At 44.1% G+C, this 13,848-nt stretch overlaps 1 long non-coding RNA gene across 2 annotated transcripts; it reads right to left on the reverse strand.

The window, feature by feature from the left end:
• Positions 1–293: 293 nt before the first annotated feature.
• On the reverse strand, positions 294–6,014 carry LOC134529866 (uncharacterized). Of its 2 annotated transcripts, none has more exons than XR_010074724.1 (4): positions 5,436–6,014; positions 1,958–2,128; positions 808–938; positions 294–669 (listed from the first exon to the last, which is right to left on the reverse strand). It is a non-coding gene; the product is annotated as an uncharacterized LOC134529866 (long non-coding RNA). The 2 variants fall into 2 exon arrangements; XR_010074723.1 differs by lacking the exon at positions 5,436–6,014 and adding an exon at positions 2,630–2,951.
• Positions 6,015–13,848: the final 7,834 nt, after the last annotated feature.

Here is a 13,848-nt window from a genome sequence, read left to right on the forward strand (position 1 = left end):
AATTTAGTAAAGTCTTATAATTTCTTTAAGAGTATTGAATTTGTACTGATATTACTTTTAAATCATCAATCAACAACTGTAGTGACAATTAGCATCTTCTCTTTTTTTTCTGCCAGGCAGACGGCTGTAAAATCTTGGTAGACTTAAAATAGCAGGTAAACATACGTACATGTCCTTAAATATTTCTTGGCAGTATACTTAGTTAAATTTACAAATAATATTTAAAACATTTTGAATATAAATTTGTTACTTATTTTAATAATTAATTTTTGTGAAAAAATAAATAAAACTCTTGTACAGTTTTTTTCTCACGATTATGCGTAACAATATGTAACAAGCCAATATGAATTATTACAAGTGTTAGAGATACTGTACTACTGATTTGGAAACACTTGAGATGACAATACTATAAAAGTACGAAACCATTACAGAATATGTAAATAAAATGGAATGTGGTGATTCTTATTTATTTATGTTATATATTCTTTAACGAATGATAACTCGAGCAAGGGGCCAGTGTGTAGCACAATTTGTTATTTTCATATCAACACATCATTTTCATTCTTCTCCAAGTGTAATTTCTCCTTCCTTCAATAGTGCAGTTCTGCACCTCCGCTACACCGACCTTGCATCCTGATCCCTAAGCCTGGTTCACCTGGTAGCTTGTTACTGAAACGGGATACACTGAATGATTAATACTAAACCAAACATATTGACAATGTTTACAAACTGACTCCTCAATGAAAAAAATGCTCGCTAAGCCTGCCTGACATTTTATGTTGCAAAACAGATTCTCTATGGAAATACCTAAGTTCCGCGGCGCTCGCCTGACTCGGGTGGGCCATGGCTAGGGGTGCGTTCCGTTAGCGGGGTCGGATACTGGCGGTTGCAGGTCGGGCTTTAGGGTGGCCTTCGGCCGGACGACGTCAACACTATACCTGTTCAAAAACAGTCACATAGTTATAGTAAATTTTGTAATGGCAATTATTCTGTATCATGTATCCAAGTTTATCCCTTGATCCTGATGGCATAATCCTGTAAATATAGGTTGATGATGCTTCCTGTTAGTACGTGAAAAGATCCTGCACATAAAAAAGGTTTTATTCCTGTTAGTACGTGAAAAGATCCTGCACATAAAAAAGGTTTTATACAACAGTGAATAATGATATTACGTTGAATAAACAAGAATATGTATTTGTGTTCAAATTATGATCATAATTTCTATATTACAAGATTGTGTTATGTCCAGGATCTTTTGACGTACTAAATTACAAAAGCAAGCATCATGTACCACAGGATCCGAATGTATAAGATCATGACATCACGATCAAGGAATAAACTTCGATACATGCTATGGAACTTTTACCTTTGCAATTTTTGAATGATAGTTCAGGTTCATGTTCTAGCAATTTATGTGAGACCTAATTTGTGTAACAAATTAGTTAAATCTGTGATATTTTATTATGTATATGTGAATTTTATGTAGGTAACTAAATTAACACATATATATATGTGTGTGTACATACATACACACACACTGAAATACCTTCATTTATTGTAACAGAATACAAACAAAAAATTAAATAAGATGGGTATCCTTAGAAATTCTACACATTTAATATGATGAACTGGTATGTACCGAGTACTGCAATAGATTAACAAGAATATAGCTAAGGTATCTATAGCAATTGAAAGTGCATTCTAGCAAAACAGATGATATTGGAATTAACTTCTAACAATATTTTTTGTCAATAATTGCTCACAATTCAATCCAATAGAAAACATATATGAGATAAAACAATTTTTTTCATGTTGTAACTTCTTTTCTTTCTAAAATTAAACTAACCTAGATACCAAAACATAGCTGGAATGCCTACACTTTAGAATCATGCTTATAGAATTGCTTTATAAAACCAGCTAAAGAGTCGACAAATATACATAAAGGCATACAACTTACCAGTTGAGCAGAAGTCTTCTTGGAACGATAATATTGTGGACCTTGAGCACATTGTAAGGCTACCCTCTTCTCCACTGAAAATGGCTCTCCAAAATAATCAATTTTGATGCCATTAACACCATCAGTATATTGAAAAAAAAAAAAAACCCCTTTGGGTTCCATTCTTGATATCTGTAATAAATTAATACAAATAATTAATTGTATTTGTCATGCATTATTATGACAAAATAAAAAATTGGTACATGCAGTGCATTGCAGCTAATCTGACATCTTCTCATTTATTAATAAGCACCATCTGTTCTGATTTTGTAGCATCTTGGAATACATTTGAATTTTTATTTTATTTTATTTGATACACCTGCAATTGGGCTTCCATCCAGTGGCAAGGTTCCCCCCCCCCCTCCCCCCTCTTTATGCTCAATTCATTTCCATAAGAGATACAAATACCTATACATTTAAAGTCAGGAGACTTGGGGAAAAAAATTTTACTGCCAATTTTAAGGGTCTGAGATTTAAGTTCCTCCTTAGTGGAAGTTACATTTTAATATTGCCCTGCGTTGTCAGATATACAATTTTAATGCCAATGTTTTGCACTACTCTTGATTAAAGTAAATAAAGTTTGTGACTACTCTATTGACAAGGTCGGGGGATTCGGTAGTATTTACAACGTACTTTTAGTGGGCGCCACCGTGTCTAGGGGGCACAGACCCGGCGAGAAGACTCTGTCTCAGGCGTGACGTAGCCCGTGTGGCGGCGTGACTCGTTTCCCCCTTTTGCAATTACCCTAACCACGCAGTGGGATCTCAGGGCGCCCCACACACCGACAAACAACACTCGAAGCACGCAAACACAATGGCTTTATGAAAACGCCTCGCGGCACGACAGGCACAGCTGTGGTCCAACCACCTCGATAGACACACAAAGGCGAAGTCCTCGGAGAGCCGGAACGGAGCGTCTTTCTTCAGGTAGCGACGGGAAGCGACTGCGCGAGCAATGGCCGCAGAGGTAGCGGGGTGGAGAGGGGGGGGGGGGGGACGTTTGGCGCCAAGCGCCCTGAACAGTTACCCTGTCTCCCGTCGTGCCGCGCACGTGGTTAGTGATTGAAATGCATAAAAATTACAATAAATTTTAATATAAAAACTTATGGCACTTGGGCAACAAAACAAAAGATTTGCACAGTATTATTATATCTTGGGGAGCGAAGCACTGATTCTACAGCGCCCTCTTGCGGCGGCGCGCTATTTAAAACACGTCAGCCGGGAGGATTAACAGGAGGGGAGGGAGGTGGTGGCACATCGGGCTCAGATGGGCGTAGCCCTGGACGACGTCACTATAATGCAATATTGGACAATTTGTAATGAACCTACTTAACCTAACCAATCACCCATGCTTCAGTAGTTTTTCTTTAATGTAGCTGATCTAACTTAACCAACTTTTCACTTTGTTTTCAATATTTAAACGAGTGCATTCCTAACTTAGGAAATAAACCTGAACTACAAATGTATGGTATTGTATGAAGGGCGCCCATATGAAAGTTTTTTTGGGGGGGGGGGGGGCAAGACCATATGATTGTTCATAAGGGGAGGGGGCAGACCTTCAAAAATATCTAAACAAATTCCTAAAATTACTCAAAATTTGGCAAAAATACTCAAAAACATCTAATTTTATTCCTTTTCCTGAAAGATGCGGGGGGGGGGGGGGGGACACGGCCCTCCCCTGCCCATAGGTATGGGCGCCCTTGCAGTGGCTAAGCAAGGGGGGAGGCCCAGAGGGGTAGCCCCCCCCCCCCAAAAAAAGGGAAAAATGTCGAATTCACTACCTAAAAACACTGGCCACTGCAACGTGTAAAACTCTTGAAGTAGATGTCTGTAAGGTCGGTCAAGCTAAGGTACGATTCACCCTAACAAAGGGCAGAGGCTTCCCTTCCCGCACAGAGAGGGCTAAGGTCGGGTATTCAGGCTGAAAACCCCCATTACTCATGGCCGTAAAACGCCTTCCTCGGTCGACCAGGGTGACACCCGTTTGGTCCTTACAACAATGCAGTTTGAAGCAGTCAAGTTCTAGCATTCAGTTTTTGACGGTAAACTAAATTCCAAGATATGTACTGCATTTCAATTTGATTGTTTCAATTGGCAAGCAGTTTGCATAAGAGCTTCGAAGGCCATTTAAATAATTATTAAATTGTTCACACAAACCAAATTTCTTACAAAAATATAGTATTTTCTGCCAGTTATATATTCTGAATTGTGGCATGAAAAAGGCTTAAATAGCACCTATTTAGACCTTGAAATCTTTTTTTTTCCAGGGGAGGGCCACCGGACCACCCGCTTTATTGGAAGGGTTGGGTGAATAACTAAATGTGCTCACCCCCCACCAAATAGAAATCCTATCTACGCTACTGCGCCCTTGTATCGCATTCTAGAAATGAGCCTCATAAATATCTAAAAAATATATATTTTTTCCAGCTCATACTACATAAACAAAGTACATCATAATATAAACTATGATCAAATCACTTATTTCAAACAGAAATATTTATTACCTGCTTTGACATGCACTCTACTGTCTCTACAGAAAAAAAATATCCATTTTTAAGCCAATCCAAAAAATTATTATATTTTGTTTCAGAATTCATGTATCCGGATATGGTATGTTCACTTTCATTAAAAACGCAATTTTCTAATTGATCTGTTATCGCCGACATTGTTCAACTAAAAACCCGCGCTTTTCGCGCACGTCTGTTCGTATGTGTTCGTGCATGTTCGGAACTTTTTTGGATTTTTTTTATGTGTCTAAAAAAAATAATAATAAAAAAAATATATTTATAGTTATTATTTTAGTTTTATCTTAAGCACTGCACGTCCATCCTTGAGTTGGGTGTTTGCATATTTCGTAACGAAATGCCTAGTTTGTAAGTCATTTATCTGTTTCTGTCTTAGTTTCTTAGTTTTTTAGGTGCTGACTGGCGGCGGAGTGAGTGGTCAGTGCAACCACTCACCACCAGGGGCGCTTGCATCCCTGGTCACTAAATCCAGTACTGGGCAATTAGCAAAGCGGACCACGAGTCCAAGTGCCCAACCCCCGCATGGCAGACTCTTTTCTACTCTGTCCAACACTTCATCCAGACCATCCTCTGTCTCCTGTAAATTCCTACACGTAATGCATGCCAATTTGCATCCCACTTGACTGTGCCCAGGGTTTTCCCTGTGTCTATGCAGGTTTTACCTGGGCCCAACCTATCTCTAGTTATAGTCTAGATTTAAGAGTGAGGGGAGTTAGTCATGGCGCCAATCGTTGGCATGGCTGGCCAATCCCCTCCTAGCACATGATGCATGCGACCCTCTCCCTGCATGGCTAATCCCATCATGACTAGGCGTATAGGCTTCGGCCTGAGACGCACCTAGGTCCCTCCCTAACCCGGACCCCTCCAAAATACACTTAGTTTTAGTTAGGTTAGGGGAAAAAAAAATTAGGTTACCCGGTGCTAGCTGCAGGTCGTTCGGTGCACTCACACTCGTTGCACCATGTTGCACGCGCGGGCATGTTCGTGGCACACGGCTTTCAGAGGCGTCGGAGAGGCATCGCGGCCTGTGAGACTAGAGGCGCACTATCGGCTAGCGTCAAGTTTCTGCCAAGATGTAATTCAAATAAATGAATAAGTATCTTTTAACGGTTTCAGAACAATGGAGTTTATAGTGTCACTAAAACCTTGAGTTCAGGTGCAAAATTTTTTTTTCTTATAGGCCCTAAACTAAATTTCACAATAAATCAATATAATTCTGAACTAATTAAATTGTAAACTGATTAGATTGTAAACTGATTGTGAACTAATTAGATTGTAAATAGCAGTCCCTAATCATGAAATGGGACATATGCTACGCTAATCCCTAGAATTCACCTTATGTCTTTCAAGGCTTGCTTACTGCATCACTAAATAACGACATATTTACACCAAAGAACGATTACCTAACAATGGTTTTAAAATTTTAGCTTGCTTACAAAAAATCTGAAAGTCAATTGTCCCTAGCGGGGTATTAAAAATCGCTAATTACAAAAGTTCGTGATATGCCATAAAGTATCAATTTTATAAGGATGTTTACTTTTGAATACAGGCTGTCAATCTTCGAAATAAACAAAATATCATTAAAACATCAACATATCGATAAGTAACCAAATAGGGCTAGTTTATTCAGCACAATACAGTTAAAGTAATGGTCCATGCAGCTCACTTCTTGTATGTATAGTAGCTTACTAACATTGTATGTGCTAGTAGAACGTTTGTATTTTTTAGTAATTTAAGTAATAATGTTTTAATTCATTGCATACACATGCCCTCAAACCACGCCTCTCCATTGAGGTATGGAATTCCCCGCACAAGCGGGGGCTTTCACCTCAAAACTAAGCTTTCATATCTTACGGTCAATGATTTTACTTGTTATCTTGATTAATTTTTTTTACAGAATAAAAATACTAGTATGATTGATTTAAGAAATAACTGGCAGGGAATAAATTCTGAAACAAAATGGTTGAAAGTTGATAAATACTTTATTTGAACTTTTCCTAATCGTAATAAAATAAGTGTTTGTAAAGATTTGGAAAAGAACCAAAACTAGAATGTATTTTAAATTAAAGAAGAAAACAGTAGCATTACAAACTAATTATAAATTGACTTGTCCCGGGTTTCTGTGGTATGGAGGAGCAGAGGGGAGGAGCGGGAGTGGTTCCCGAGCAGGGATCGCTGCCCAAGAGGAGGAAGGAGAAGGAGTGGTCCTCCAGAGAGGTCGCTTCCTTAATAATACTGCTCAAGTATTCTGCCGCTTTTATTTACCCAGAATTATTGGGAAGAGCTTTCTGCCTGGCTTAGCTCAGCCAGAGTAAATATACAATGTATGTACATATTCATCAGGGAGGGCACATCTGTACCCTTCCTGTGCATACATATTCGAATTACAATACTATTTACATTCACTTGTATAATTTAAAGGCTTCTTGATACAACACTGGGTATTTACATATTTGTCCTGAATTAGGCTGGGCAGGTAGACAAAGTTTCCTTAATTTACATTCCCCTTTGTCTGCCATCTAGGGGCGGGTGGCGAACTAACTTTCCTCCCCATAGATTATGTAGGATGGGTGGCGCACTTGGGGCTTGTGCTATCCTACCAGCCGAGGCCAAACTGGTGGACATGACAATTCGCCCCCCTCCCTCTGTGGCCTTGGCTGGGATCGTTGCACATGCCAGGAGTCAGCACGCTGGGCTTCAGTCCCAGGGCTGGCTCCTCTATACTGGCCACTACACTTCGCTTTATGACAACCTGTACCATGCCGGTTTGGTGAGTCGGTCCCGTGGTCGTAGCCTCTGGCATGGACTGGAGAGCCTACTTGGAGTGTTGATTCTTGCACTCCTTCAGGAGACGCAGGGTGAACCCTTTGGTGGTATTGAGACTGGTGTTCTCTGGTGGCTTGTTGTCGGGCTTCAGCTTCGGCTCCGGTGTGCGGAATTTGCTCCTGTGTTTCTTCGGCTTGTTGGGGTTGGGTAGTGAGTAACTCCCATTCTCCAGGTCGGGGAAGTTCGTTTCCCAGCAGCAACTGGCTGGGGCTGCAGCCAAGCGCTTCATTGTATCTGTTCCGAAGGGAGAATAATATCGATGGGATATGCGAGTCCCATTGGCGGTGGTCTTCCCCAAGCCGAATTCGTATTCCCTTTTTAATTTCTTGATTCCTTCGCTCTGTGGGGTTCCCCCTGGGATGGTACAGTGCGGTGGTCCATTCGGTTCACTCGCCATCGCTTGCAGGCTGTGCCCCATTGTTCTCCAGTGAATTGCTTCCCATTGTCTGTAAGGATCTGTTTGGGATATCCCCAGCATGAGAAGACTTCATTCTCCAAGGCTTGTATTAACTTTGGGGCTTTAGAGTTTCTCAAGGGAAATGCCTCCACCCATCGGGAGAAAAGGTCGGTAACTATTAATAGGAATTGATTTCCCCGGGCACTCTTGGGGTATGGCCCCATGAGGTCGGCTGCTACTGTTTCCCAGAGTTTCTCTGGGCGGCGAGGATGAAGGTGGTCGGGCCCCGCAGGTCGGTGTGCTTTGGCCGTGTTGCACCGATAGCATTGCCCTACATACTCTTCCACATCCCTCTTTATCCCGTCCCAGGTTTATCCCTTTTGAATTGCCCTCCGGGTTTCCGCCATGCCGGGGTGGCCGGCGAGATCCGCATCATGGTATTCCCTTACTACCTTTTCCCTTAAGGCTCGGGGAACTAATAGTTGTGGGTTGGCCCCCTTGTCAGGCCATCTCACTAGGCCAGCGGGGTGGAGGCGGTGGGTGCGAGCAAACTGTTGATCAGCGGGCGATTGCTCAGAAGGTGGGGTATTATGTATGCGCTGCAAGCGCTGCACCATCATACAAATGCCCGGGTCTGCTTGTTGGCCCTGTGTTATGTCTTGGTAGAGACTTTCCCCTGGGATCCCCGTTTGCTGTAGGCTCATCCTTTCCTTTGCTGTTGGAGGGAGTGGGTTTGGGTCTGCGACCATCCTGTCGTAGTCTTGGAAGTCATCTTCCAGTGGTGGCCCTGTGGGTGCTCGGGACAAGGCATCTGCGAACTCATTGTCCTTCCCGGCACAATGTTCAATGGTGAAATCAAACTCCTGTAGCATCAATGCCCAGCGGGCAAGTATTGCCTTACTGTCCTTCATGGATCCCAGCCACGTAAGTGCCCTGTTGTCGGTGCGCAACATGAAATGCTGGTCTTCCAGGTATGGCTGAAATCGCTTGATGGCCCACATGATGGCCAAGCACTCCAGCTCATTGCTGTGGTATTTTTGTTCTGCTGGTGATAGCTTGGTGCTGGCATAGGAGATGATCCTTCGGTTTCCCGGAGTCGGTTTCTGGTATAGTACCGCTCCTAGTCCCTTTTGGCTGGCATCTGTTTGTAGAGTGAATGGCTGGGTTGGGTCGGGTCGGCCTAGCCTCTTGATCTGGGAGAATGTCTTGCGGAGGTCTGCCAGGGCTTGTGCTTGTTCGGCCCCCCAGTGAAAGTGCACTTGGGGGCTCAGCAGATCGGTAATGGGTTGGCAGATACTAGAGAAATGTGGTACAAATTCCCTGATCCAATTGCAGAGACCCAATAGCTTCCGGACTTGACGTACCGATCTGGGCGCTTCAGCTTCCATGATGGCCTGTATTTTGTCTGGATTAGCTTCGTTTCCATCTGCTGATACGATGTGTCCCAGGTACTCCAGTTGGCTCTTTCCAAAGTGACATTTTTTTAGATGACAAGTTAGATGGTGTAACTGACACCGTTCCAGTACTTGTGCTAGATGGGTTAGGTGCTCCTCCCAAGAGTTGGAAAAAATAATAATGTCATCAAGGTAGGCAAAGCAGCATTGCCCAATGAGATCCTGTAACACATCCTGTGACATCATTTGCTGGAATGTACTAGGGGCGTTCTTCAAGCCAAAGGGCATGACTTTGAACTGATAACGCTCCCCTGTCGGAGTGGTGAAGGCAGTCAAATGCTTGGAGTCTGGGTGCATGGGGATCTGCCAGTACCCTGATTTAAGATCCAGGGTGGAAAATACCCGGGCTGTCCCAATGGCTTTAAGTGTTTCGTGGATATTTACTGCTGGGGGCGTGGCACTGACTGTCGCCTCATTCAGCGGCTGGAAGTTAATGCAATAGCGTGGCGTCTTGTCCTTTTTTGTCACTATGACAATTTTCGAGTTGTATGGAGACCGGCTGGGCTCTATGATATTTGCCTCCCGCATTTCAGCCACCTGTTATGCAATCAACTTCCGCTTGTGGTGTGGGGGATCCCCTGGCCTACAGTAGATGGGACGGTTGTCTTTCAGCGTGATTTGGTGACATGCACTTGAAGTCCGTGGCAGGTTTCCATTGGGCATGAAGACAACTCTATAGGGCTGGAGCATATCAACCAATTGTTGTTGAAGAGACTCAGGGAAGGCTTGTTGTAGGTCTGCCAATGATAGTTACAGTAGTGATGTCTCAGTTACTCGCCGGGCTACCCAGTAGAGGGTTTGGCGTGGAGCTCTTCCAAAACATATCCGCTCTGCTTCGAAATCCATAACAGCCTTTTGTTCAATATGCCAGTCTTGCCCCAGTATCATGTCTTCATGGAGGTCTTCGGCTACCCAGCAGGAAACTGGCACTTCCCTGTCTCCAATGTGGCACCTCAAGGAGGCCCTGCCTTGGAGCATAATACGGGTGTTTCGTTGTGCCAGTTGGGCATACTGTACTTGTGTGGTCATGGCGGCTCCAGTCTGCTGAACCCACTCGGTTTTTACGTAACTGGTAGTGGCTGCAGAATCCAGTAATGCATAGATTTGGTGAGGGCCCGCTGTACAGCAAGGTGGGGTAGGACCCGAGGGTGGTCCTGCTGGATGCTCGTCACTTGCCCAGCTCCCTCTGGTTCTCTTGATATGGCAAGTGGGTTCTTGTATTCCTCCATTCCCTTGGGGAAGGTTTCGGAGGTAGGTTTCTTTCCCCTTAGGCGTTTCCCTGCAAGGGCTTCTTGTCCTGGGTGTCCCGCCGTTGGCGTCGAACCGGGCATTCTGCGTTGAGGTGCCTCTCCGGGCAGTACCAGCATTTTGGTACCTCCTGGCAGCTGACGGGTTTCTCCTCCTGAGTGGGGAAGGCGTTCACTTTTCCCGTGGGAGTACTTCGGGTCTCTTGATAGTCCCGTTGTACTGCGGTTGCTCGGAGATGTAGCTCTGCCCAATCTGTGGGAGGTGGGTGTCTGAGGAATGGCCGTAGGTTGGGTCTGACCAATTCCAGTGCCGTAGAAAGGAATTCCTTCACGTTTCTATCAGGGTAGAGGCGTTCATATAGTTTCTTCTTGCGGGCGAGGAAACTCTCTATTTCCTTGCTGTCCTTCTGCTTGCGGCTGAACAACTGGGCAGTAAGTTCCGCGATTCGTGGCAGGCTGCCGAACTGGTTGGCGAAACTTGAGGCGAAATCTTCCCAGGTGTCATAAAGTCCTTCATGACTCTTCCACCATCCAGTAGCTTCTCCCATTAGTAGTCCTCCGACATGGTCAATCCATTCGCCCTGGGGAATCCCCTGGGTCTGTAGGGCCTGCTCCCAGTGCTGGAGCTGTTTGACAGGATCCTCATGGTCTTGTCCCCGGAAAGGCCTTGGTGTCATCTTCGTTTCGGCGCCACTGGGAATTTCTGGGGTGTTCCTACATATCCCGCACTTGAAAGAGAGTTCCGCGAGGTTCAGTGGGGTGTCATCCCAGCCTAGGCAGGATAGATGGTACTCCCGATAGCAGCTCTTGCAGGTGGTAAGCACTAGGGCAGTCCGTGGGCAGTCTTGGGCGAAGCATCGGCGTGGTACAACTGACGTTGGCTTCTGGTCCCGCAATTGTTCTCGGCAGGTTTGGCATATGTGGATGAAGTCTTGGGGATCGATGTCTCGATTATTGTGTCCCAGACACTGCAAGTGGAATAATGTCCTGCAACACACGCAGGGCGTTTGGGGTCCATCCTGGGTACGGCAATCTGGGGCGGCACATGGTGTAGACTCCATTGCGATATTTCTGTTGGGCGCCACCAGGTGTTGTCTTCACTCCTGGAAGGGGATGATTGCTCCGGCTGTGCTGATAGCTCTCGTAGAGGCAGGGCGTGGTCCTCAGCTTATCCAAGCTGACTGGCCCCACGTTGGGCCTCAAATTGACTTGTCCCGGGCTTCTGTGGAATGGAGGGGCAGAGGGGAGGAGCGGGAGCGGTTCCCGGGCAGGGATCGCTGCCCAAGAGAAGGGAGAGGTAGGAGCGGTCCCCCAGAGAGGTCGCTGCCTACCAGAGGAGGGAGGATGAGGAGCAGTCCTGCAGAGAGGGCGCTGCCTACCAGAGGAGGAAGGAGAAGGAGTGGTCCTCCAGAGAGGTCGCTTCCTTAATAATACTGCTCAAGTATTTTGCCACATTTATTTACCCAGAATTATTGGGAAGAGCTTTCTGCCTGGCTTAGCTGAGCCAGAGTAAATATACAATGTATGTACATATTCATCAGGGAGGGCACATCTGTACCCTTCCTGTGCATACATATTCGAATTACAATACTATTTACATTCACTTGTATAATTTAAAGGCTTCTTGATACAACACTGGGTATTTACATATTTGTCCTGAATTAGGCTGGGCAGGTAGACAAAGTTTCCTTAATTTACATTCCCCTTTGTCTGCCATCTAGGGGCGGGTGGCGAACTAACTTTCCTCCCCATAGATTATGTAGGATGGGTGGCGCACTTGGGGCTTGTGCTATCCTACCAGCCGAGGCCAAACTGGTGGACATGACAAAATGTCAAAATGAAATAAAACATAAAATAATGAACTCATTCATCTATTTTTTAAACTTCAAACTGATTACATGTTCATTCAGTAGTAGATATTGTCGTGTCCTGCATTTGGTCTCGGCCCCCTTGTGCGAGTGCTATAGGCTCATCCCTGAAACAAACATGGCTGCCCCGACACCACAGGGTAATTTTACCTAATATCTATGCCTAAGCTAGTTATCCTGTAAGATGGTGATGCCTGCTGCAGAATGTAAATAATTGGGATTCATTGTGGCATTACTCAGGGAAGGAGTGGGCTTCTGCTCGTGTTGGGAGCATCCCGAGATTCAGAAATCAGCATATTATTAGGACAGTCAGTGACATATTATAGAACATGCTGCAAAGGCTAAATATCTAAATATTGACTGTAATGATAGTGTAACCGACTTGTATATAAGCTTGGCTTGCACTGTACCAGTCAGAGATCTTTACTCCAGACAAATCTGGCGATTCAGGGTGCTATTGGTTGTGAAAGCTAATATTTACTTTTCTGTTTCAGTGCAGTTTTCTGACAAATTTCTTTTGTTTTTAAGCGTGCAGTGCAACTGTGGACTTTAGCTTAGATTTGTTTAGTTCAGTGCTCTTGTAGTTAATTTAGGTTTAGTAGTGACTATATTTCTGGCGCCGAACCCTCTTCGGGTAAGGGGGCGGACTGCTTGAGGTTTGGAATGGACCCAAGCAATAGTCTGCGCCCATCCCGAGCCAGGGGAGGACCGAGGTCTTCGACCAAGGCCAGAGAATCGGATAGGTAGGTCAGATCGTCGAACCGTTCCGATAGTCGTAGTCGTGAGACCAGTGCTTTTGACCCCTGCAAGTGCGCAATAGCAGTAGGGAAAAGCCTCCGCTCATAAACCCGACTAGACTCGAACCTTGTTTTACTTAATGTTTGGAAGCAACGCATGAACGGACCCTCCCCTAGTGGACACACCAGCTCTCCAGAGCTGACCAGTGACATAGCCTCTGCTTGTCCGAAGTCCCAGGCTCTACAGGATGCCCCTCCAGGCATATCTACTCTGCCCTCCTAAGCAAGAAAGCCTTAACTCCAATAAACCAAATTTTACAGGAGAGCAAAAAGAACATTTTTTCTTGGCCAGCCTATACTAATTTATATTTGCACAATTTATTACATTTATATGTAATCCTTAGTAAGTAAAAGTATTATGATATGGTTTTTAAACATATTTTATATACGGAATGTATTAAAAATGGAGTTAAGGTGTTCATACCTAGAAAAAATGGTTATACAGATATGTACTTTTAAGGAAGAAAACCTTATCTCCAACAAAACTTACTGTCTCACTAACAGAACGTAAAAGAAATCTAAATTTACTGTGAACATGTGTAAGCAGCAATACAATTACATTAACAATACAAATAAAAAAATTAATTAAAATGTATGCAAAATTAACAACTAATACTTGAGTTTATTATCAATCATTTCTAGCAAAAACTTCAGCAAACAAACTATTAATTACAGCATGCTGCACAGTCATTGCAATATTATATAAAGTCAAAAGTTATGGTATAAGAACTAACTGTGT

This window comes from Bacillus rossius, chromosome 2, assembly GCF_032445375.1.
Source record: "Bacillus rossius redtenbacheri isolate Brsri chromosome 2, Brsri_v3, whole genome shotgun sequence".
Classification (NCBI taxonomy): Eukaryota; Metazoa; Arthropoda; class Insecta; order Phasmatodea; family Bacillidae; genus Bacillus; species Bacillus rossius.